General features: G+C 43.9%; 1 protein-coding gene across 1 annotated transcript in view; it reads left to right on the forward strand.

The window, feature by feature from the left end:
* The first annotated feature begins 2,380 nt into the window (after positions 1-2,380).
* BASP1 (brain abundant membrane attached signal protein 1) overlaps positions 2,381-25,161 on the forward strand; it is a 60,191-nt gene continuing 37,410 nt past the window's right edge. Inside the window, exon 1 of the mRNA XM_016952979.4 lies at positions 2,381-2,605. The gene's annotated coding sequence lies outside the window, so the exon portion shown is untranslated. The remainder of the gene's footprint in view (positions 2,606-25,161) is intronic.

The raw sequence follows: 25,161 nt of genomic DNA on the forward strand, positions 1-25,161 counted from the left end.
AAGAGAATAGAGAGGGAAGATAATACCCACAGGCTTAGACTGCAAATACAATGAGGAAATGTATTTGCTAATTTTTAGATGATTTACATGCCTGGAAGATCACAAGGATAAAAACCCTGAATGCTAAATGAACAAGTACGCAGCTCCTCTAACAAACTCAGGAAATGTCTTGAGCAGAACATTGCAAATATTCATCTAATTCGATAGGGTAAAAACCTAGAGACTTGCTCATAGAGGTTGAAAGAAAACGTAGCTCAGTGGTTTTCAGCCTGGAGTGATTTTGCCTCCCAGGAGACATTTGGCGATATCTGGGGACATTTTTGGTTGTCACAACTGGTGCTGGTGGTGTGTGTGGAGGGTGGTACTGGCTGCTAGTAGAGGCCAGCAATGAATGCCAGACATCCTACAGTGCATAGGACAGCCTTCCACAACAAAGAAATATCTGGCTCCAAAAGGAGGTGGGAAAACCTGCATCCTCCATTTAGCTTTATAGATGGTGTACTGGTGTGAGGGAAATAAATATTCAAAAGAATAAAATGCTTTGGAGGCAACCTCATTTGTAATTTGCTTCCCTGGTATTTTACTACACTAACTTTTTATTTCACTTTAAATGGCAGAAAGAGAAACAGGAAAAAACAAACAGTTCCCGCTTTTTTCTTACCTTTGGTTTAAATTTGAACATTTCCAGCTGGCATGCATTAATCTAATTTGGTGCTGCCTCCTATGACCTGTAAATGTGTACAGTAGGGTCGTCAAGTGTTTCCACTGCAAAATCGCTAGTGCAGTTGAGTAAATATTGCCACTTTGCTTAATTCAAATATGTAAGTTAAAGTTACGATAAGTTAATTTTCCTGTTAAGTGAAAATGCACTTACCTTTACCCAGTTGAATACAGATGTACTTGCCTTTGACGTCTGCCTCCCTAAGTATGGTTACAGTTTGTCACTCCGGTTCTGGAGGGCCACCTTGTCCCTGAATTCGCGCCCAGGTCATGAGGGCAGAACCATCCTGAGGACAACCTGCAACTCCATCGATTTTTTCTTGGCTGGGACTCAGGCGAGCATGAAAGCGATCCAAACACAGCCAGAGGGCGCCAAAATGCCGCAAATAAAAGTTCCAAAGGCGTCAACTGGCGTTTGCGGGAAGGTAAAATTGGCTTTTGTGTAATCAAAGAGCTACCGTTGTCAACGATGTCACGTTACGTTATTTTTGTATGTCCCTCTTGCCAACAGGTAAGCAAAGTGAACGCATCTTCCTACCCCGGTGGCTATTCTGTGTCCCGGTGCTAAACCAAGTGTCCGCCCCCCAGGGCACCGGACAAGCCGCGGTTGGCCCTAGCTTTGACTCGAGCGCTCGCGAGTAGCAGCGTGCGGGTTGCCTCGGCCAACCCTGTCTTCTCAATATTGGTGGCCTCCATTAAAGCACAGACATCAAAAACATCGACGGCCCCTTTCCCCTCTTCTTTTCCCTCCTTCCTCTCCCAAGTTCCGAGAGCATCCTCCGAGGGGCGACGTCTCTCGCCCGACCAGCTGGACCTCGGCGACCGCGCCTCCCCCGAAGCTGCAGCCTTCGGGGCTCAGCCCCGCGGGTGCGGGTGCAGGTGCGGAGCCGCCCAAGGTGCGCAGCCGCCCAAGGTGCGCAACTCGTTTGCAGCGGCGCAGCCCAGACGCGCCTGCAGCTGGGGCTCACCCCAACCTCGCTGCCCGCCGAGGTAGCGGAATCGTAGTCGACGTCGGGAGCGGGCTGGACTGGGGTCTGAGAAGGGTAGCTGGTGCCAGGGGGTGTCATTCATCACCTCGAGACAGCTCCCTAAGTCTGAGCGACAGCCCGAGCCCTTCTTATCCAACGGTTCCAAATAAATGAGGGGGAGAGAGAGAGACAGAGAGAGAGAGTGAGAGAGAGAGAGAGAGAGAGAGAAGCCCACGGACAGCCCAGGCGGCGCGGCGGGGGAAGGGGGACGCAGGAATGGAGGAGAGGAGAGGGGAGGCGGAGGGGGGATCTGAATAGAGGGCATTTAGGAAACGTTGGCGGGGCACAGAGTTGGGAGGTGGGGGGAAGGGAGGAACCAGGATGGAGGATAGGAGAGAAATGGGGGTGACTGTGCTGGAGGGGAGGGGAGGTGGGGGCCTAGAGCTGGGGGGAGTCAAGGGGAGGCGGGCGTGTCCAGGCTAGAGGGGAGAGGGGAGGGTCTGCGCCGGAGGGAGGGGAGGGGAGCAGAGGGAGTGCAGGGGGTGGGGAGCACGGAGCTGGAGGGGGTGGAGAGGAGACGGGCGGGGCGCCGGGCTGGAGGGAGGGGAGAGAGGCGGGCGGGGAGCGCGGGAGGAGGGAGGCTGGGCGGGCGGACGCGCGGGGGGAGGGCACTGGGCAGGAAGGGGAGGGGGAGCGAGCGCGAGAAATGCAGAGGCTGCAGCGGCGGCGGCGGCGGCAGTAGCGGCAGCGGCGACGACGGCGGCGGCAGCGCTCCAACTGGCTCCTCGCTCCGGGCTCCGCCGTCGAGCCGGGAGAGAGCCTCCGCCAGCGGCCAGGCACCAGCCAGACGACGCCAGCGACCCCGGCCTCTTGGCGGCACCGCGCTAACCCAGGGGCTGCACAGGCACCCAGAGCCGGTAAGGAGGCGCGCCCGGTGGCCCCGCGCCGCCGCGGACCCGGGGGCCTCCGTCCCCCACCGCGCCGCGCCCCGCCCCGCAGCCCCCAGGCTCTCCCTTCGTGCAGCGGGCAGCGGGGATGTGGGCCCGGATTGGACGGCAAGGGCCTGGGGTCCCTCTGTGAGGGCTCCGTCGCACTTCGGGGATCCCGGGTGATGGGGGGCCCAGAAGTGGGAGGCTTCAGCCGCTCGCATGGTGGAGGGGTGAGGGGGGCGGCGAGGTTGGTAAACGGAGCTGGGGGGAGGGGGCTGTCGGGGAGAGGAGCTGCGGGTGACGGGAGGAATTGCCGAATGCGAAACCCCCTCAGTGCGTTGAGTCCCGGGGAGACGGTTCTGTGGGCTGAAGGGAGCGCTTCCGTCATTGGAGCCCTTACCAGCCTGGGAGAAAGCGCTCGGGGCGAGGGGCGCAGCAGCCAAAGATGGAGGGTGGGGGTGGGGTGGGGCGGGAGTCCGGGGAGAAAGAAGATGGGGAATCTGGCCCGATCAGAAGGAAGTGGGTGGCTTTTTGCTTTGGCAAACGGGTTTTCTCGACCCATGGGACTCCTGGATCTTGGTTCTGGGGCCAAGGAATACGAGGTTCACACGGCGACGTGCACTCAGAAGCACCTCCCGAGCAGATCGGAGCCCCAGCCTCGTCCGTGGCGGAATTGCCTTCCCACGAACCCGTGGGCTGCCTCGGAGCAGTTTGTTTTTTCGAGCCTTTGGTTCCAAGAATGCGCCAGGCGCCTCCGCCCTGGGTCCCGGCCCCGGCCCGGGCCCGGGGGGTGTGGGCTTGAACCTGACAGCGCGCGGCCCTAACTGGGCTCAGCCCCGCTGGGTGCGTAGGGTTGGGGTTGAGCAGCTTTTGCCCAAAGCGCTAAAGCTGAAACCCGGCGCCCGGTTCCTGCTCCCGCCGCCCCCGTCTCCCCTCCATTTCCAGAAAAATAAAAATTGCGGAATCCTGGATCCGATCGCACGCACAATGCGCGGCTGCAAACCGCATTCTTTTCATGAATATTCATCGAACGCTTGGCCAGGCTCCTTATCTGCGTCCCCAGAGACATTTCCGCCTTGAAACGAACTCGGTGGACAGCCCTTGCCCATGTAATTCTCACTCTGCTGAAATTAGCACAGCGCACATGGGTGCATTTTTTAGTACCTTGTACAGGGTTGACAACACCTCTGTCTCCCCCGCGGCCACTCGCACTGTGGGGCGGGCTAAAACCCAACACTAGCATCGAAATGGCCTTCTGCTATAGGGTTGTGGACCGACCCCCCACCCCCACCTCCCGGGATTACAGCCCGGGCCAACAGACCCCCAGTATACTGCAGGCAAAATGAATGAATCGGGACTGTAATTACCTATTCCTTTGTCTTGGCCTCGCGCATGCGCCGGAGAGCAGGGTGTGGAGGGCCCGGCAGCCCCATCCCATCTCCATCATCCAGCCACCCACTCCCCTCCCGAGCCGAGGAACAAAGGCGTTTGCCCTAAATGTTGCGGGAAACCCTTGGACACCAGTGACAGTTTTTCCCGCCTGTGTGTGTGTTTCTTCTTTTCCAGGCTGTCTCTCATCTTTTGCTTTCTTGCTGATTTCAGTTGACCAAAATTAAGATTTGCCTTGATGAGGATGAAGGCAAATTGTGGATTAAATATTTTGTACCCGCACACTGTTATTTTCCTTTCTAGTTCTGTTCATTGTTCTTTTTCCTGTAACATATCTTACTGCAGTGAGGGTGGCTTTCTTAATTTGCATCAATTAACCGTTTGACAGATCTTTTTTGGTCATTTGATTAAGGGAAGGTGGCCTCAAAACTGTCAGTGGGCGTTGCCTCCAGTGACACCACCTGGGGAAAATTAAGACATCTTGGCGTTTATTCGAACAAGATGGCCTACAAAAACCGGAGAGAAGAAAATGATTACCTTGTCGGGATCCTAACCCTTTCTGTTTTCTCTGGACTCCGAACTCATTGTTTCATTAAGGATTCCAAAAGGCGAACGGCGTCCAGATGGAAATCTACTGATGGGGGGAGAAAGAAGGCAGTCGTTGGGGTGAAGCTGGTCGATTAGGTTCGCAATGATTCCTTTTTCCCCATTACCTAACAGAAGCCATGATATACCTTTGATGGCTGATTTTCTTTCAGATGATCTATTTTCCAGGTTATGGCCATTTAGATTTATTTTCAGGTAGTTTGTTTTTACCACACAAAAAGGGACTTATTGTGTATATCAAATAGGAGCCAAATATGATATTTTTTGCAGTGGTAGGTTATGTTTAATAGGGTTTTATGCTTAAGTACTGTCAGTACATCCTGGTGGAATAACGCGTGGCAGCAATGGAAATCATCTCTTTTGTCCTTTTTGATGAGAACTTGATATTGACTACGTTTAATATATCAGGGCCCATCTACTGGCTACGGTGGCTGTCTAGCTGTCTTCTAGGTGGCATGGATTGTACCCTCTGTACTCCTTAGTATTGAGTAGGTTATTATGATTTAGAGAGCTACGTTTTTTCTTTTTTCTTTTCCTTTAGGTTGTGTTTTTGGCGAGGGGTATGTTGGAATATAGAACAAATTCAATAGCAAATATATACCAGCATGTCCCCAATTCAGTAAATCTTAGGTTTTTGAGTGAGATAATATTTAAATCGATTTTTAAAAATTATTACAGAATTAAAAAATTTCTATCAGTTCGCTTATTCTTTTAGCCAGCTAGCTTTTTTGCCAAGCTTTAGCAGGTAGAGAAATTGAGCCTTTTGATAAAAAGCACCAACAATGACAGTGGCATTTCTGTTCTTTAACTGGTACTCAGTCTGCCATTGTGACGTGTAGAAGAGAACCTTATCTCCCCACATCACCCTAGTTTAAAGGTCCAATGGGAGAGCCCTAAACATTTAGGCTGTCTATCCTTGGAGGCCTCTTCATAATCCTGGATTTACTAGGATCCATAATCCTCCTGGATCTTATGGTGCAAGAGGTGATGCGTTCTGTTTTTTAATTTCACAATTAAGAGCAATTTGAAGCCATTTTCATTTCATGGTCAAGCGGAGTATGACATCAGAGAGAAACTTTCATTTGGGGGAGATTTGATCACTCTAAAATGGATGTCTGTGTTATTTACGGTAGTTTTGTAAAAATTGCAAAATCCACATCCATTTTTAAAAACAAGGTGTCATGTATATACACATGCACACATACACATACTTGTTTATACACACTCTAAAATCTTATGAATAACTTGAAATCAAACTGGTTGGTATAGAATATTATTTTATAGTGCTTTGATACTGGTCTTTGGAACATAATCAATTTCCGTCTTTCTAAATATGTGTTTGAAAGGGAAAGCCTAGCAAGTCTGTTAATAAGCTCACTTCCCATTTATCCCAGTGTACCTGGAGCATTAAGCTAAGACGTTCATCCACAGGCTTAAAAACTTACATCAAGCACTACTGAACTTTACAAGCTGGAATAAACAATGCCTACTAAATAAAAGATTTATAAAATTGTTCTGTCTTATTTTTGTGATCTCTTGTAAATGTTTTTTTTTTTTTTTTTTTTTTTTAAATATCCAAAGAAGACCTGTGAACTATTATTTGTCAGAAGCAATTGCCCTTGGTATCTGATTCTGTTGAAAGAAATGCTTTGATTTGTCCAGACCTTCATCTTAATGTAGTTTGTACCTACTTATTTCACATCTTCTTTCTCTTCTTAATGATGGTCTTAGCTGGTACCCTGGAAACCAGGTAACTGTTGGGGAAAAACACTGAGTAGATATATAGACAACTTGAATATTCTCTGAAAATGGGCATGGAATCTTTATTGTTATATCAAATTTTCTCTAATTATGTCTAATCCTTTAAATTTATTGTATCTCTTAAGACATTAGATAAGCCAGTGAACATGAGCTTTTTTCTTTGGCTTAATTATAGTGGACAACTATTAGGAAGGAACTGTGAGGTTGCAAATGGAATATTTTGAAAGATAAAGTACTCTTTATGTGTTTTGGGGTAATGTTTTTGGAGTGGTTTCTCAGGAAATCGTGTAAAGACACTGGATTTGAAGACTCTAATAATTCCTATTTTGGAGTTGTAATAAGAACTACATATGATATCTAAAAATGACTAAGTGTGGAATGGCTGGCTCTGAAGGGCTCCTCAACCTCTCAGTCTCAATTAGTGATATCAATTACACTGAAAGTGTTTTCAACAACTGAAAGTGTCAATCAACACTTTCAGTGTAATTGACATCACTAATTTCAGTATATTCAGCTGTATTTTTGTTCCAGCTTGATTAATGAAGCCCGGGGGACCCCAGGAGTATTAAGTTAGAAGTAGGATGTCTCAATCCTAAAGGGGACCAAATATCATGGTTCCTATTTTCTGTCCTTGTGTTTGTAGATATTTGAAATTCTGTATTATATGAGAATTAGACTGAAAGTGGATTTCATGATATCAAGATGGCCACCTTCCTTGAATTCCCCAGGTCTGCTTATACTTATACTTATGTAACTTAAGAAGTGGCATTTAAGTTCTCTTGAGAAAATACAAGGGTAGTCTTGAAACCACAGCAGTGCCCAGCCTGCCAAAGGAAGGCTTTTGTGAAACGCCTTTCCAGCCACAGCCTTTGAGGCAGACGTCTAGGTAAGTGTCACATGAGAACAGATGTCTGGTAAATGCTCTCAAGAGTAAAAATCAACCATACAGAGTCCATTTCTCACCAGAATATAGTTCAATTGTAATTTTGAGGAGCCACAAGCCTAAGAAGGAAGCAGTGTGATTAAAACAGCATTCTCCTTTTCCCTCTAGAAGTCAGAAATGGGATGAAATGGGAGGCAGAGAGAATGAAATAGTGTGTTTTTCTTCTGCACCCTAAGGATTTAAATAACATAAAAAATTATTTCTTAATGTTTTACAGACTTTCCATACTCAGTACATTTTTGAACAAAAACAGGGAAAGCTGAGATTTTTTGACTCAACAAGGCCGTCAGTGCTGAGAGGTGGTGATTGAGCAGGCTTGGAAGTCTAGGAATACATTCCTGAAAGCTTTAGAGATTTAGATATAGAAACCATCTGCAAGCACCACAGGGGCCCAGGGCATAAGGAAACACTTCAGGATAATATAGGAAAATGGTGTGCAGTGGAGAAAGCAAAGCATTTACACAATATTTTCCCCTTATCACTTAAGCATTTTATAAACTCTTTTTTTTTTGGTTCGTTTTGAAGGAGGCAGGACTGGACTTCATTGGTTTGTGTTTTGAACTTCTGTTTGAAGTAGATATTTGAGCAATTTGTACGTTCTGTAGGGAGTATAATATTTAGAAAGCATGATTTGGAGGGTTAGGCATGGTGGGGATGGACTTTGGAGCCACAGCACCGGGTTCGAATCTTCTCTCAGCCATTTACTGGTTGTATGATCTTTGGTAAATTGCTTACCTTCTCTGTGCCTCAATTTTATTTAGAAAATGGGAATTGTGATACACGGTTACTGTAAGTATTAAACAAAATTGTCATGCACTTAGGACAATGCCTCCTTATATTCAGTGCATCTTTTTAAAGGAGTATGAATATCAGTTTTCTTTACTGCATCCTTCATCTATAGCTATTCATATGTTTGTTTCAAAGAGACCATTATTGCAAGACAGGCTAATGGTGGTGCCTTGCTCAGTAGGTAGAATATAGAAGTCTGTGGTTTAGAAAAGTCCTCCAGGTGTGGTTAAGAATACCCTAAATACGTCAGTAGTTCATGTGGACTAAGTTTCAAAAGTGTGTAGGTTAATACAACCCAGCCTCCATACTGAATTTGTACTTTTTTTAATTGAAGGAAAAAAATGAAAGTCCTTGGAACTTCAGAGACAGGATTACTGCTTTGATATGTTGAGACCTGGACTCACCCTGATTAGCTGTATGACCTTGGGTATAGATGTAACTCATTCAGATTCCTGAAAATCCTTAGCTTTGTTGTGTCTTGAATCAGATGTATCATTAGCATTTGAAAGCAGTCTAAGTCATTAGTACTAAGGTTGATAAGCCAACTTAGGTATTTTACATTCCATATTATTCCCACTACCTCCACCCCGCCCCTGCCAAACAGGCATCACATGCCCACCGCCTCCATACCTGGAGTAAAACTGAAAGTTGTATTATGTAGGAATGTAAAGATGTTGTGATCTATTGACAAATCTTTGGAAGGAATTATCCCCGTGGGGACCTTAGAAATCAGGAACTCTGAACAACAAAACAAAAAAGTCTTTGGAATTTCAGATATTTGGGGTGGATCAATTCTGGAACTGGTCTTAACATTTCAGACATTTACTTCAGGGATATGCCCAAGGATTTGCTTTTGTCCTTCTGGACACTTTGTTGTTGAGCAAAGGTGAATTCACTCTCATTTTGGGTAAATTGTTGTTTAACAGCTTCCTTAAATAGGTTTTTGTATCTTACGGATTCTGGAGGGAAGTCATATATTTTACTCTGTCAGGTGTTCACTGTAAGGAAGGCGATTTTAGATATAGTGGTTATGTCTTTTAAAAAGTTTCCTAGGATTTCAATCCATGTAGATGGAGCTACACGGTACTTCTCCTAAGCCTTGGCCATTTTATCTTAGGTAATATGGACTCTTCAGGGGGGGGGAAAAAAGGGGAAGGGGGGCTCTTGAATAAAATGGGTAACCTTTTCACATATTGACATCTTCAGTGTTAATTTAGAGAGAGCGATACTAACTTCCTCAATGAAAAATTACTTATGGAAGAGATCCAGTGTATACTTCTAATATTTCATCAGTATTATGTTAAATTGCTTGTAGATTAGAGGTGCTTCTTGTCATAGTGAACGGAGGCTAATACCTTAAGTCATTCCTTTCTAGTATGATGATTGTGGTTGCTCTTACTAAGGACTATAAATGTAGATTTGGTTGATACCTTCACGTTTCTCCTTGGACATTGCAGATGGAAGTCATAACCCCAAATGTCTTACTTATCTGCAATTTTGCTCTGAGATATGGACCAGGTTCTAGTAGACCCTCTGCCACTGTGTAGTTAGTGTTGCCTGATTAGAAATAAACCAAGTCCTGCCTAAATTTGTCAATCTGTTTTGTTCCGCGTCCACGCAGGATCCATTTACAGAAAGCCAGTGGCTGCTTTTAACCACTATCGAAACCTCAGTCCTTTGTAAGTACTTTCCTTGGAGCAGAAGGTTTAAAAGCTCATGACTAAACACTCATTTTGGAACTCAAAAGAATCTTAGAGAAGTTAGTGGGTTGCTCAGAGTCCCACGAGCTGCTTATGGGCTGCGTGGAAACCCAGGTTATTTCCCCATAAAGCCTCACTCCTGCTGCCCCTCTCTTCTGAGAGAGAAGCAGAGAATGTCTGATTGAGTCACTCTTACTCACTGTCTGCAACGTAAAAATTTTTTTTCTACCATTTTTTTTTTGTACCCTAGAACCATTAAAAAAAAAAAACCAGTCTGGATCCTATATCCGTCTCATGATCTCCCCCAGAGGAGACCTCTTCAGCCTTTTAATGCACCACACATGCCCCAGGGGGACGGTGCAGTCACTACCTGCTGCCACTTAATCCACAGGCCATCTTCCCCTCAACTTACCCTTCTCTGCTTCTTACATTATGTGCACGTGGTTTCCTTTATATGCCAAAAAGTATATGGCATGCACTAAAATAACTTTCTTCATAAAACTAAACTTTAGTTTTTCTAAAATTTAAGTTAAATCCTTGTTTTTCTCCCAAAATGCACAGTGGTTGGGGGCTGGGGAGCTGGCGATGGTGGGTATGTGTTTGAAAAGAACGCCAGCTGGCTTTAGACTTATTTGGGGGCTATAGAGCAAGCGGAGCAGTCAGGCATCCCACCCACCCCTGAAATGCTCGGGGCCCTCTTGGCAGATCCAGTGTGCACGTTGTCGTGGCAGGTGGTGGATGGGGAGCTTTTATGCCGATTTCTAGCGTTATCTGGCTTATTGGTTTGAGAGCTGCATACAACGGGATGTTTAATCTTTTTTATTTAAAATTACCATTTATAGTATTTGGGGTGATTTAGAGGACTTAAAAAATCTGTTAGATTCTGAAGTAGTCCTTAAAATATGGAACATAAGTGCTTAAGATGCTAAAACACTTTCTAAAGCATACTATTGGGATGTTTGAAACTGATGTTAGTAAATGTAAACTGTGTGCATTTGTGTTTGGATAATCTGTGATAAGTTTAGTTTTTGATGAGACACAATTTTAATTTCACATTTAAAATAACATATTGAGGTCAATAAGAACAGCTTTGAATTTACATTTTCCAGAGAAACCCACAATTAATAGGTAACTTTTATTTTCATAATGCTTTTAATTATTACACTTACGTAGATTCAGAAATGGATATATTCCTAAAATAAACCAAAATTAAAACTTCTTTGTCTTTTTAAAGAAAAGCTGTGGTTCTATTAGAGAAAAATACTTCTTTTTTAAGTTTATGAAGAAATAGATGTTAGATAAAAACTTTTCCTGGTTGAGCTTTCTAAATTACAAATTTCCTGAATTGCTTGGCAAAGTGACTTTGAAAAGACCCACTTCATTTTTCCTTTGACAGTCTATTCAAAACACCATTGCCACGTAGACTAATACAATAACCAAGGTAAATAGTAACAAGATCTAATGGGGGAAATAGTGTATCAAAAGGGGGAAAACAGTATCCACTGACAGAGAGAACTAGCTGTTTCTTAAAGAGACAGAGAAGAAAGGTTTCCTCGGAGTTGTTGGGTCTTCATAGGATGCTCTCCTATCCTTCTCTGAGCTTGCCTTGGAAACTGTAGAGGCTGTAGGAATATTTGCTGTCTTTAACCCTTACTAATGTTCTCAGCTATTTCATTAGAGGATCACAGTGTCTGTATTTGCCTTAGGTGTAAGATGATTGGAGAAAAGGAAAATGTAGAGAAATCAGATTGACTTTAGATGGACAGGCAGAGAGTTCTGGAGTGACTTCCCACTCCTTAATTCTGCAATGCACCCAGAAGGCAGGGTGAGGTTAGGTGATCACCTGGGTATTTACTATAGCCATTATTACTGTGATTAGATAAAGTGTCCTGGAATCTTCTCTGAATAACTCATTTTACTTTTTTTTTTCTTTTTTCGTTTCGCTCTGTCGCCCAGGCTGGAGTGCAGTGGCGCAATCTCAGCTCACTGCAACCTCAGCCTCCTGGGTTCAAGCGATTCTCCTGCCTCAGCCTCCCGAGTAGCTGGGATTACTGGCACCCGCCACCATGCTCAGCTAATTTTTTCGTATTTTTAGTAGAGACGAGGTTTCACCATGTTGGTCAGGCTGGTCTTGAACTCCTGACTTCGTGATCCACCTGCCTTGGCCTCCCAAAGTGCTAGGATTACAGGTGTGAGCCACCGCACCCGTCCTTTTTTCTTTTTAGACAGTCTCACTCTGTCACCCAGGCTGGAGTGCAGTGGCACAATTTCTGCTCACCACAACCTCTGCCTTCTGGGTTCAAGCAATTCTCGTGCCTCAGCTTCCCTAGTAGCTGGGACTACAGGTGTACGCCACCAAGCTTGGCTAATTTATATATATATATATATAATATTTTTTTTTGACAGAGTCTCGCCGTGTCGCCCAGGCTGGAGTGCAGTGGCACGATCTCGGCTCACTGCAACCTCCGCCTCCTAGGTTCAAGCAATTCTTTTGCCCCAGCCTCCAAAGTAGCTGGGCCTACAGGTGCCGCCACTATGCCCGGCTAATTTTTTTGTATTATTTAGTAGAGACGGGGTTTCACTATATTGGCCAGGCTGGTCACAAACTCCTAACCTCAAGTGATCTGCTCTCCTTGGCCTCCCAAAGTGCTGGGATTACAGGTGTGAGCCACCATGCCCGGCCAATAACTCATTTTTCTAAGGAAGAAAGAATCTCGATTAACAATTGGTGATGACAGTGCCTCCCAAGGCTTCTCATAATCACCCAACCTCAGGTAAACAGGGTGAATGCCACCCTATTGACAGGAGGTTTATTGTGGCACTGGGTTTTGCTCAGTAGCCCTGGTGATCTGTTGTTGAGAACCCAAGCTCATATTTCCCAAGGCTCACCCAACTGGACTTTAGAAACCTGGTTCCAGAATTTTCAAATGTTTGGTTTTCAGGCAAATAGTAACAAGTGTTTGTACCAATGTTCTCCAGAAGGTTGTTAAGACAAGATTGATAATGCTTCCCAGGTATGTGTTCTTTTTCTGACTCACAGCTGCATGTTACTAGTTTTCCTCATCTGACCCAATGATTGACTGATGGAAAGTCTCATTGAAGGTTTGGTTATCCTTTCATTGGTAGAAGAGACAAAAACAGGACAGAAGTGGCTTATTCCATTCACCTCTACTTTTCTATTGTAACTGGATTTATTTCTGCCATCCAGACAGAGAGCCTGGGCTTTGATTTCATGCGTACCAAAGTTTTCTGGGTGGACAGGTACAGGGGGTCATCGTAAGAGAACTCAACTGACCACAATGCAGAGAGAGGTAACTATCCAATGGATTGGTAACATGGTTCCACTACGGTAAGAACTGTAGTGTTAAATGAAATGAATTCTTAATGGGAAAGGAGTCCTATGAATATTTCTAAGTTGTTATGTTTAACTTAACTAACTCTTAAATGCAGGGAATTTAACTAAAAAGTGAATTTAACAAAGAAGTGAATTTAAAAGCCAACAAGCTTCATATCTCTCCACCTCACCCCAAACCCGTGTTAATTAGCCCTTCTTGCTTAAATCAAATCGCCTTGTTGAAATTTAATGCTGTGACTAGCAATGTATTCTTTGACCATATCCTTGTTTCCAGCAACAAATACTGCCACGTTAAGGGGAGGAGGAAGTGATGGATAGAGGGACCAGTTGGCAGATTGGGACACACGTACAAACACTATTCCTTTAACTTGCTTTCTTTAGACCTGTAGTTCCTACCTGTGAGTCTCATTTCTGTATTGATCCGCATTGGCTAAGCACACGACTAAAGCGGGATTCTTTGTCTTTTCCTCAGTGAGCTAGCCAGGAATCTCAGAAAAAGGGCAAAGAAGTCCAGAATGATGTAATGCTGCAAAAAATGTTACTGCTGTTTCTAAGGGGAGTGGAAGAAACCCAAGCCAGTTTTGAGTTGAGTGTGCTTCCTGTTGGAAGGGGGTGAGAATTCAGAGATGTATACCTATTTAAAAAAAACAAAACTCTTAGGATATCACACAGCGTGGCAAACCAGCAAGCCCTGACCTGTTAGCAGTTGTTTGCATAGTTTACCAGGTAGAGAAAGCATCCACAGATAGAACCAAATGTTTTTTTTTTTTTTTTTTTTTTGAGACGGAGTCTCGCTCTGTCGCCCAGGCTGGAGTGCAGTGGCGTGATCTCGGCTCACTGCAAGCTCCGCCTCCCGGGTTCACGCCATTCTCCTGCCTCAGCCTCCCGAGTAGCTGGGACTACAGGCGCCCGCCACCACGCCCGGCTAATTTTTTGTATTTTTAGTAGAGACGGGGTTTCACCGTGTTAGCCAGGATGGTCTCGATCAGAACCAAATGTTTGAGGACACTAACATGCACTGTGGTTAGTGTGAGGTTTAATTGGCTGGGGACACATTTCCACTTAAATCTGATTCTGATAACACATTTAACTACTTCCCTAGCTAATTACACAGTTCCAGGCTTGAGAGAGGAAAAGGCACCTGTGAGCAGTGGCATGTCTTGTTAAATAAGGTTTGAAAACCCTTCCGAAAAGGAAGAAATGGCTGTACTTGGGGACGTTTGAGCATAGTAATTGTGCAGCCTTGCTCCTGGCTGAGGGGAGGGGAAAGAAAGCCCTTCGTTTCTGCTCCAAGAAGTGTTCAAATTCCCCTTATGTGGGCAGAATTTTTGGTAAGTACAATACAGGAAGCAAAACTGCATTGTTCTAGGTCAGCAGTCAATGACCTCTTGTTTCTGAGCCCCTCTGTTCCCTCCTCACTTTGTGTTCAGGGGACGAAAGCACAGAGCAGAAGGGGAAGGGAAGTCTGGGAGAGGCTGGGAAGATGCACCCGCATTAACACAAATTGGGGAGGCACCAATGCTCTCCTCCTGTGTCTACTCAGGCTGCCATAACAAAATAACAGATGGGATAACTTAACGAAAATATATTTTTTCATAGTTCTGCAGGCTGAAAGTCCAAGATCAACATGTTGGTAGGATTGGGTTTTTTTTTTTTTTTTTTTTTTGATGGAGTCTTGCTCTGTCACCCAGGCTGGAGTGCAGTGGCACTATCTTGGCTCACTGCAACCTCTGCCTCCCGGGTTCAAGCAGTTCTCTGCCTCAGCCTCCCAAGTAGCTGGGATTATAGGCATGTGTCACCACGCCCAGCTATTTTTTTTGTATTTTTAGTAGAGATAGGGTTTCACCATCTTGGCCAGGCTGGTCTTGAACTCCAAAGTGCTGGGATTACAGGCGTGAGCCACCGCACCTGGCCCAGACTTGAGTTTTCTAAATTAGTGGAATGATCCTGGGGAAGCTCATTTTAAAATCTCCTACCCAGAGTGGCAATGGTAGAGAGCCCTTCTTGTTCTGGACAGAAGAGTTGACCAGATGCCTAGGCCACTTTAAAATCGTATTCTAGCATCTGTGCTTTCTTTTAGGGACTCATTAGACAGACTCTTAACGGTGGAACAGATTTTACTGGATAGAGACTTGGGGTTGAAGACAGAAGGCAAGGGCTTGAATAGAAGCAAGTGCAGGAAGAGTGGTGGGGGTTTTGACAGAAAGTTTATGAATCAGTGGGACACCGAGGAAAGGGAAGTGTGTGTCGGGAATCATGGAAATCCTCCATGACTATAGAAACCAAGGCTAATGAATTTTGGGGACTTTCCAAGCAGTAAAACAAGTAGTGATACTTACAGGGATTCTTTTGAGGGGCATTCTCAACAAGTGTGGATGTGGGTAAGTCTACACTTAACCCTTTTGAGAGGGTCCTTTTTATTATTATTTTATTTTATTTTTTGAGACAGGGGCTCACTCTGTGATGCAGGCTGCAGTGGTGTGATCTCAGCTCACTGCAACCTCCGCCTCCTGAGTTCAAGTGATTCTCCTGCCTCAGCCTCCCAAGTAGCTGGCATTACAGGTGTGTGCCACCATGCCTGGCTAATTTTTGTCTTTTGTTTTAGGGGAGATGGGGTTTTGTCATGTTGGCCAGGCTGGTCTCCAACTCCTGACCTCAAATGATCCACCCGCCTTGGCCTCCCAAAGTGCTGGGATTACAGGCCACTGTGCCCAGCCCAAGAGGGTCTTTTTAAAACAGTTTACGACTTTTAGGCGTACCCTGTCAAGTAATTCAGTTATTGCTTTCCTGGCTCAAATTTAAGGTCACATTACGTTAACTCTGGCAATACAAATATTGCCTCATGAATCCCCAGTGAAATTGAGAATAACAATTTAATTTTACTACACTAGATAAACAAACCACTGGTCTTAAAAATAATTGAAACGATGCTGTTTAATGTCTTTTATAACAACTTTCACTGAATTGTTTTCTACATAAAACATAGGATGTAAGTTATTGTAGAATTTAAAATTTTTAACTTTTAAAATTTATGCAGTGTCTATTTTCAACGCAATGTCAGTGAGGACCTTTAGCACTCACTTTCCTGGTAGATAGCACCTTCTTCCAATCATGCCAGAAAACTAGGCTTGTCTCCTGGAATTCCCCATATGGCCTCCTTCCTGGGTAGTGAAACTCACATATGTCCATTTCCCTCTACTTGAAGCCATTAATCTAGTGGAAGCTTCTATCCTCTCCTGGATCACTGCCCTAATACTCTCCTAAATCCAAGCATGACATTCCTCTGCTTAAGATTTTAGACCTAACTCTCCATTAAACCTGGAATAAAACACCAGCTCTCAGCATGTTCACCTTCTATTTTCGTCTCTTACCTCCGTTCCTACACACTCTCTCACCCACCCTCTTCAGCCATACCAACAGGCTCCCAGGTCTCCCAGGGCTCCGAGCTCATGCCTACTGCTTTTTCTGCCTGGAATATTCTTTTCCCCACTGTTGAAGTTACTCCTAGTTCAGATCTCAGCTTAAATGTCACTCTTGCAAAGATGTTCCCACACCTCCTGGCACTGGGCATTTTTGTCCCTGCATTTGCCAGAATTGATGAGATTATGTAATGTCTCTGCTCCTCTAGATTAAAACATCCAGGAGGCAGGGATGTGTCTGTTTTGTGGACCCATAACAGTGCCCTATAACAATTTCTGATCCATACCAAGCACCCCATGTCTGTTCAGTGTTGAAGGTTGTCTACAGTACATTATGTTCATGGAGAGCACGTGTCTTCTGAACATCGCCTTTGGCAGCTGAGATGACTTCCATAAATGGGCCAAAATTTCACCTCATCAGTTGTGCTTACTATGAAGATGAATAGCTGATGAACTCCAATTACAGTAATTATTCTGTTTCCAGGCAATAACCTTAGCAGTAATTGTTCTAAAGCCCTGAGACATTACAAGTAATGAGTACTGATGGCTCATGCATCTGAGCGTCCTCCCAAGGTAGAGTCTGAAATGAAAAATGAAGCTGTGTATTATTTGAGGGAGACAAATAGTATTACATTGTGGGAACCTTTCAGAAACACAACACGATGAGTGAAAGCTGAGGATGATTGTGGTTACACTCCTCGCCTGTCCTTCCAGGTTATTGAATGCTTTTGGTCTGCTTTGGATCAATCATTATTGAATAACTTAACTGAATGCATTTTAGTAACAGCCTTTGTGAAGCTGCGAACATCAGGCCCCTAGAAAAGCAGGTGGCTTGAAATCTTTACACATTAGTCAATTATAAACCTAATGAAGTAAAAACGAATTTAGCTCTAATTCTGTGCTGTGACTACTTACTCTGCATCGTGAGTTCTACGAGGTTAGGACCTTGCTTTGTTCATCTTTGGATGTCAGTTTCTAGCACCTAACCGAACCTGTGGTCCAGTAAAGGGCTGGATACGTGGAAGGGCATGTTTCATGGTCATGTGACATCATGCTGTGCAAATAAGGCACATTTCAGAATGCTGTCCTTTTCTTTACTTTCACATCTAGGAACCAGCTTGTAATGAACCTTTGGCAAATATCACCGTGGATTTTTCTTTTTCTTTTTTTTTGGAGGAGGAGGTGGGGCACAACTAAGACATCATTTGTGATTTACTCCCCCTCCTCTTCCATGTCACATACCTCTTAGATGGTCAACATTCACCTTCTGCTGTCTCATTTCTGAGACACGAGACAGCCATCGGCCTTAGTTTTAACTAGGATTATTAGAAATATTTCTGTGTCCATCTTGAGATCTCTCATCAGATCAATGTCTAGTTTTCTTTTGCTGATTCTTATTGATGGAATTCTTATTAAATAAAAAAGTTTGTAGCTTTTCACAATGGTATGAAATTGATTTCTAAAGTAATCTGTAGTTAAATAATAATGCAAGATTCCAGTAAGCATGTCTAGTTCTAGCAATACGATTTACTCATTCCAAAACATTTCTGGATGTTGATCCTTTATTTGCAAAATTTTTATTTTCATAGGCTTCTGGTTTGAATATTAAAACTATAGTTGTAGTTGAGGTGATGGTAGGCGTCTTTATTGTCTATACCTGTGAGCTGGGTTGAAATATAAGATATTCTCATACCATCTCTATAATCTATGCCATAAACACTTGGCACTTTATTAAATCAATACTTGGTCTGAAGATTGTCTCATTTTAAATGAATTCAGCTCAGGAATTGGCCAGTGGCATCCTCTTCAGCTGAAACTCCTGTATCTCCTTCCCCTTCTTCGTGTTCCTCCCCTAACATACAGCTGATACTCCCTGGGTAAGATCTGAAGGAGCTGGCTGTGGGTCATCTAGTCCAGAAGGCCATGTCAGTGTTATTTAAGTCAGGTAGTAGAATGGGAAGGGCAGTTTGCAATTAATTTTTTATCTTAATGTTTCGAGTCTCTAGTGCACCATACTGCCTCCTGGTTTCTCACAGACCTACTGTATGTTTTGTTTGGAAGCCTTGGCTCATCTTGTGGGTTGTGTACTTAGCTGGAATGACATGGTATCGATGGTTGAGCAGCAATTTATGACACAGATGAGTAACTAGGTGACTGATACGCCTTTTGATGTGTGTTTCCAAGTAGATGATATTTTCTTTTCTTTGTTTTTTTTTTTTTTCAACATTCTGATATGATTTGCTAGTGATGGTGATGGTGTCATTTTGGTTTCAAAACTGGAAAATACAGGCCGGGCGCAGTGGCTCACGCCTGTAATGCCAGCACTTTGGGAGCCCGAGGCGGACAGATTGCCTGAGTTCAGGAGTTCTATACCAGCCTGGCTAACATGGTGAAACCCCGTCTCTACTAAAAATACAAAAAAGTTAGCTGGGCGTGGTGGCACACGCCTGTTGTCTCAGCTACTGGGGAGGCTGAGGCAGGAGAATTGCTTCAACTAAGGAGGTGGAGGTTGTAGTGAGTTGGGATCGCGCCACTGCACTCCAGCCTGCACGACAGAGTGAGACTCAGTCTCAAAAACAAACAAACAAACAAACAAAACAAACAAAAAACAATACTGGAAAATACAAACAAGCCCAAGGAGTGATTGGTAGATGTTTAGAGTCTACCATTTCTCAACTTCAGGAAATGTCTGTGTGTGTCTCAGTCTTCTGCTATTGTAGGCACACATCATACTTCAACTGTAAGAAGATTATTCTATTCCTGCTCTATAAATATGTTATTGGATTGGATGAGCAAGATATACACTTACACATTTGAAGCCGTAAGTAAAAAAAAAAAATTATATAGTTAAAAGGTACAAATAATTGCTTTTGTGATGAATTTGTTCTTTAAATGAAACATCAGTGGCATTTGTTCATGTAGTTCTCAGATAAAACTTCCTAAAAGTGGTTCAAGTGATTTCAAAATGCCAAGAATATGTTGCAAACTTGTTTTTTTTGTATACAAATGAACAACTGACATGAGGTTTTTCTACCTTGTGAATGTGACGTGGGAACATACAAACCACATTAAAATATTGCAGAATTGATGTTTGTTTATTGATGGAGTTGGGAGACGCATCTCCTTTAAGTAGCTTACAGTGGGTGAAGGCAAACAAGGAAATCAGTAATTACAGCGAAGCAAATGTTGGTCCGTAGATACATGGGGTAGAGATATAAACAGCAGATAGTCATTAAGTTTACTACTCCGATCAATTATATTCTTTTTCTTCAATCTGTCCCTAGATCCACCTCTTTTGCCTGACTAAGCCATGTGAGATATTCCAGTTCAATTGGCTATTATTTAAAGAGTTTTATGTGAATATCACTGTAGAGAATATGGAAGAATTCAGCATCGATTACATTTAGTTCAAAGGTCTTAATCACTAGATAGAAAAGAGATTTACACATCTTAAATTTCCATTAAAAAGCAGGTATTTGGGGATTAGAAACTGAAGGAAAAGATTTCCAAGAGTAGCTGGTTCTTAAAACACAGTAAGAATATGCTTTAGCTCTTGAACACAGTGTTTGTAGTTACTGTCAGACTCCTTGGGGAAGTGTCTTCTGCTGGGGCTCTCACCTGACAGGCTAACTGCATTAAGATGGGCCACTCAGCTTGAGAAACAGGAAGAATTGCTGTTGCTCCCGTCTGCTATTTATGTTTTTCTTTTTCTTTTTTTTTTGAGACTGAGTCTCACTCTGTCACCCAGGCTGGAGTGCAGCGGTGCGATCTTGGCTCACTGAAAGCTTCATCTCCCAGGTTCACGCCATTCTCCTGCCTCAGCCTCCCGAGTAGCTGGGATTACAGGCGCCCGCCACCAGGCCGGGCTAATTTTTTTTTGTATTTTTAGTAGAGACGGGGTTTCACCGTGTTAGCCAGGATGGTCTCGATCTCATGACCTCATGATCAGCCCACCTCGGCCTCCCAAAGTGCTGGGATTACAGGCGTGAGCCACCGCGCCCGGCCTGCTCTTTATGTTTTTTCATATGAATTACATTTCCTTACATCCCTATTCAGATGTCGACGTTACTTTAGCTCAAAAGTGCTCCTTTCTCTTGACTCCTGAGTTGCAAATAGCTTACCAAGGTAGCTGGGACTCTTGACCATGATGTTTTTTAAAATGAAATCTGTCAACAAATGAAAGGCAGGATTGGTAACTAGTATTTTATCATTCCTCCAGCCTTCATCCTCCAGCTTGATTTATACTAACCACCATCTGAAATTGATGATTGTTTCCCATGACCCCACAGGGAGATTCCTTGGATGTAGGAACTCTGCCTGATTTTTGTTTTCCTAGACCTTCAGACACTACTTGGCCCAGAGTAATTGCTCTTTATGAATCACTGCTTTAGTCCAAGCTTGTCCAGTTCTCTGCCCAGGACTGCTTTGAATGTGGCCCAACACCAGTTTGCAAACTTTCTTAAAACATGAGACTTTTTTTTTTCTTTTTTAGCTCATTAGCTATTGTTAGCGTGTTTTATGTGTGGCCCAAGACAATTCTTCTTCCAGTGTGGCCCAGGGAAGCCAAAAGATTGGACACCCCCACCCTTGCGTTTAGTCTTTAAGACTATTCTACCTTGGGGGAGAAAAGCAAAAATGATTTCTTATTACATGTATTTAAACCAGTGTTTACATTTGTAGGGATCTTGGGCAGGTTATCCAGAGAGCGAATTTCTTTTCTTTTCTTTTTTTTGGGATGGAGTTTCGCTCTTGTTGCCCAGGCTGGAGTGTAATGGCGTGATCTCGGCTCACTGAGACCTCTGCCTCCCGGGTTCAAGCAATTCTCCTGCCTCAGCCTCTGGAGTAGCTGGAATTACAGGCACCTGCCACCATGCCTGGCTAATTTTTTGTATTTTTAGTAGAGACGGGGTTTCGCCTTGTTGGTTAGGCTGGTCTCAAACTCCTGACCTTAGGTGATCCGCCTGCCTCTGCCTCCCAAAGTGCTGGGATTACAGCCGTGAGCCACTGCGCTCGGCCGAGAGCTAGTTTCCTGATTGATAAAATGTTCACTCTCTGTTGATATCCTCTCCTGTGTAGTTAGATGGCTACTGAATATATCCTGAGAGCAGGTCCTAAGAGTTTATTTTTCATGTTATTGTTGGAAAAAAAAACCCAGAAATATTTTAATAATAGGAATTAAAGATATGAAGACCCTGATATCTGAAAGCTGAGTGGTTCAAATATGATGAGCAATGCACTCTTAACTAGACCCATATCTTAAGGGAAAAAAATGTTTTTAGTAGTTTTCTTGGTATCTTCTAATCTTCAGAAAAAAATTCTTACTAGGCAGTCGATGTAAATAAATCACAATTCTATATATTTAAAAAGCTGCTTCTGCTACTGTGTCATTCCTCTGGAATTTTCAAAAGCTGAGGTTTTTCTGTATACTTTGAAAGCTAATGAAACCTACCAGCCCACCGGGTAGTAAACAACCAAGAATTTTTTTTTTTTTTTTTTTTTTTTATACTTTAAGTTTTAGGGTACATGTGCACATTGTGCAGGTTAGTTACATATGTATACATGTGCCATGCTGGTGCGCTGCACCCACTAACTCGTCATCTAGCATTAGGTATATCTCCCAATGCTATCCCTCCCCCCTCCCCCCACCCCACCACAGTCCCCAGAGTGTGATATTCCCCTTCCTGTGTCCATGTGATCTCATTGTTCAATTCCCACCTATGAGTGAGAATATGCGGTGTTTGGTTTTTTGTTCTTGCGATAGTTTACTGAGAATGATGGTTTCCAATTTCATCCATGTCCCTACAAAGGACATGAACTCATCATTTTTTATGGCTGCATAGTATTCCATGGTGTATATGTGCCACATTTTCTTGAAGGACATGAACAGACACTTCTCAAAAGAAGACATTTATGCAGCCAAAAAATACATGAAAAAATGCTCATCATCACTGGCCATCAGAGAAATGCAAATCAAAACCACTATGAGATATCATCTCACACCAGTTAGAATGGCAATCATTAAAAAGTCAGGAAACAACAGGTGCTGGAGAGGATGTGGAGAAATAGGAACACTCTTACACTGTTGGTGGGACTGTAAACTAGTTCAACCATTGTGGAAGTCAGTGTGGCGATTCCTCAGGGATTTAGAACTAGAAATACCATTTGACCCAGCCATCCCATTACTGGGTATATACAACCAAGAATTCTTGATGGAGGTATTGTAAAGAAAGGTGATAAGGCGGCTGGGCATGGTGGCTCACGCCTGTAATTGCAGCACTTTGGGAGGTCGAGGTGGGCGGATCATGAGGTTAGGAGATCCAGACCATCCTGGCTAACACGTGAAAACCTGTCTCTACTAAAAATACAAAAAATTAGCCGGGCGTGGTGGCGGGCGCCTGTAGTCCCAGCTACTCGGGAGGCTGAGGCAGGAGAATGGCGTGAACCCGGGAGGCGGAGCTTGCAGTGAGCCGAGATCGCGCCACTGCACTCCAGCCTGGGCGACAGAGCGAGACTCCGTCTCAAAACAAAACAAAACAAAAAAAAGAAAGAAAGGTGATAAGGCTATCTAATGAAGGACCCAAAGAACTCTCACTGAGCTCACCCAGAATGCTTTTCTGGATTAAAGCGCAGACTGAGAACCTGTTCTTAACATTAGTGACTTTGGTATGGCTCATTTTGAAGAAAGAAAATTGCCTAAATCTATAGTTGAGCTTGCACACATTACAGGTCTCTGGAAATAAGATGCTTAAACAGGTTCTATAATCTGGTTCTTGCTAGGTGAGTGTCCCCTGACATTGCTTTTTTTTTTTTTTTTTTTTCCGTGATGGAGTCTCGCTCTGCCACTCAGGCTGTAGTGCAGTGGCTCACTGCAACCTCCACCTCTTGGGTTCAAGTGAATCTCCTGCCTCCGCCTCCCGAGTAGCTGGGACTACAGGCATGCACCACCATGCCTGGCTAATTTTTGAATTTTTAGTAGAGACTGTGTTTCACCATGTTGGCCAGGCTTGTCTTGAATTCCTCACCTCAAGTGATCCACCCACCTCGGCCTCCCAAAGTGCTGGGATTACAGGCATGAGCCACTGTGTCCGGCCCCCTGACATTGCTTTCTAAAGTAAGATTACCTGTAGTTCTCAGTGTTCGCCAAGCATGTATGAAACACAACGTATGTTAAGAGGCTGTTTAATTACATAAATGCTTATTTGGGGGATTCTTGTTCTCAGTGGCCTTCTCTCTTTTGGATGGATATACACAGTTTGATTGGCACTCCTATTGACACTTTATTTGGTTTGTGACTTGTTTGTCTCGGTGCCTTTCTATTAATATATTTTTTCTGTTTAAACCACCCTCTTTTTTTCAGTACAGCACTGGACATTTTCTTTGAAATCTTCCAGATTCATTTGGTTGTCTTCCTCATCTCAGCTGTCTTATGCAGGAAAAGTGGTCACTGTTCAGTCAATTCATTCTACGTAGCTGGCTGAGTTTTTTTTTATTGAAACCAAAATAAAACTTCAAAGAAACAGAAGAAGCTGAGTCTCCCTCCCCTCCCTTTCAACTAACACCTACTGATGTTTATCTTGGAAATAATTTGACGTCTATTTGATGAAACCTATAGTTAAGTGTTAATGGAGACTAACGTCAAGCTTCAGAACAGTGAGGAGAAACCTTTAGTATTGTGTGTCTAGCATTTGATGCAAGTGCTCTGTGGAAACCATGGAAGCTGGGATAAAAATGCTCGCCTGATCCCCAAATAGTCTCATCTGAATGTACTGAGGCATCACCGCATTCATTCCAAATCTGAACCTGACCTACTTTTCCCCTTCATCTCCTGCCATCTCTTCCCTAGTTTGTCATCTTCTTTTCCAGCACCACGAATGGTTCATGCTTTCTGATAAATATCTGATGTATGGCATCAATTATATGACTATTTAAACATGACTCATAGTGAACTGTATTTAAATATCGATATGACTCCATGCGTTTTCAAAGAATGTGTGGAATGTTCTTTTTGAGTGTCAGTTATTAATCACCTGTTTTCTGTTCAACTTTGGTTATCTTCAGTAAATTTTCATATCTTTCCCTTCATGAGGACTTCCCAGCTGTCTGATCAACGGGTAGGAAAGGACAGTTGGTTCAGTGCTTGCTCATGTTAGCCCTGTAAGAAGTCAGCTCAGTTTAGTTCATCCAATAGTTGGGGAATAAAACCACACAATTCCCTTCCTTACTTGATATCAATCAACACTTGACTAAATCTTACATTCTGTCTTCAGCTGTTTTTTTTTCTTTTTTGAGACGGAGTCTCGCTCTGTCACCCAGGCTGGAGTGCAGTGGCACGATCTCAGCTCACTGCAACCTCTGCCTCCCGGGTTCAAGTGATTCTCCTGCCTCAGCCTCCTGAGTAGCTGGGACTACAGGTGCCCGCCACCATATCCGGCTAATTTTTTGTATTTTCAGTAGAGACGGGGTTTCACTGTGTTAGCCAGGATGGTCTCGATCTCCTGACCTCGTGATCCGCCCGCCTCAGCCTCCCAAAGTGCGGGGATTACAGGTGTGGGCCACTGCACCCGGCCCAGCTCTTTCGTAAA

The sequence above is a fragment of the Pan troglodytes genome, chromosome 4 (assembly GCF_028858775.2).
Source record: "Pan troglodytes isolate AG18354 chromosome 4, NHGRI_mPanTro3-v2.0_pri, whole genome shotgun sequence".
Taxonomy (NCBI): Eukaryota; Metazoa; Chordata; class Mammalia; order Primates; family Hominidae; genus Pan; species Pan troglodytes.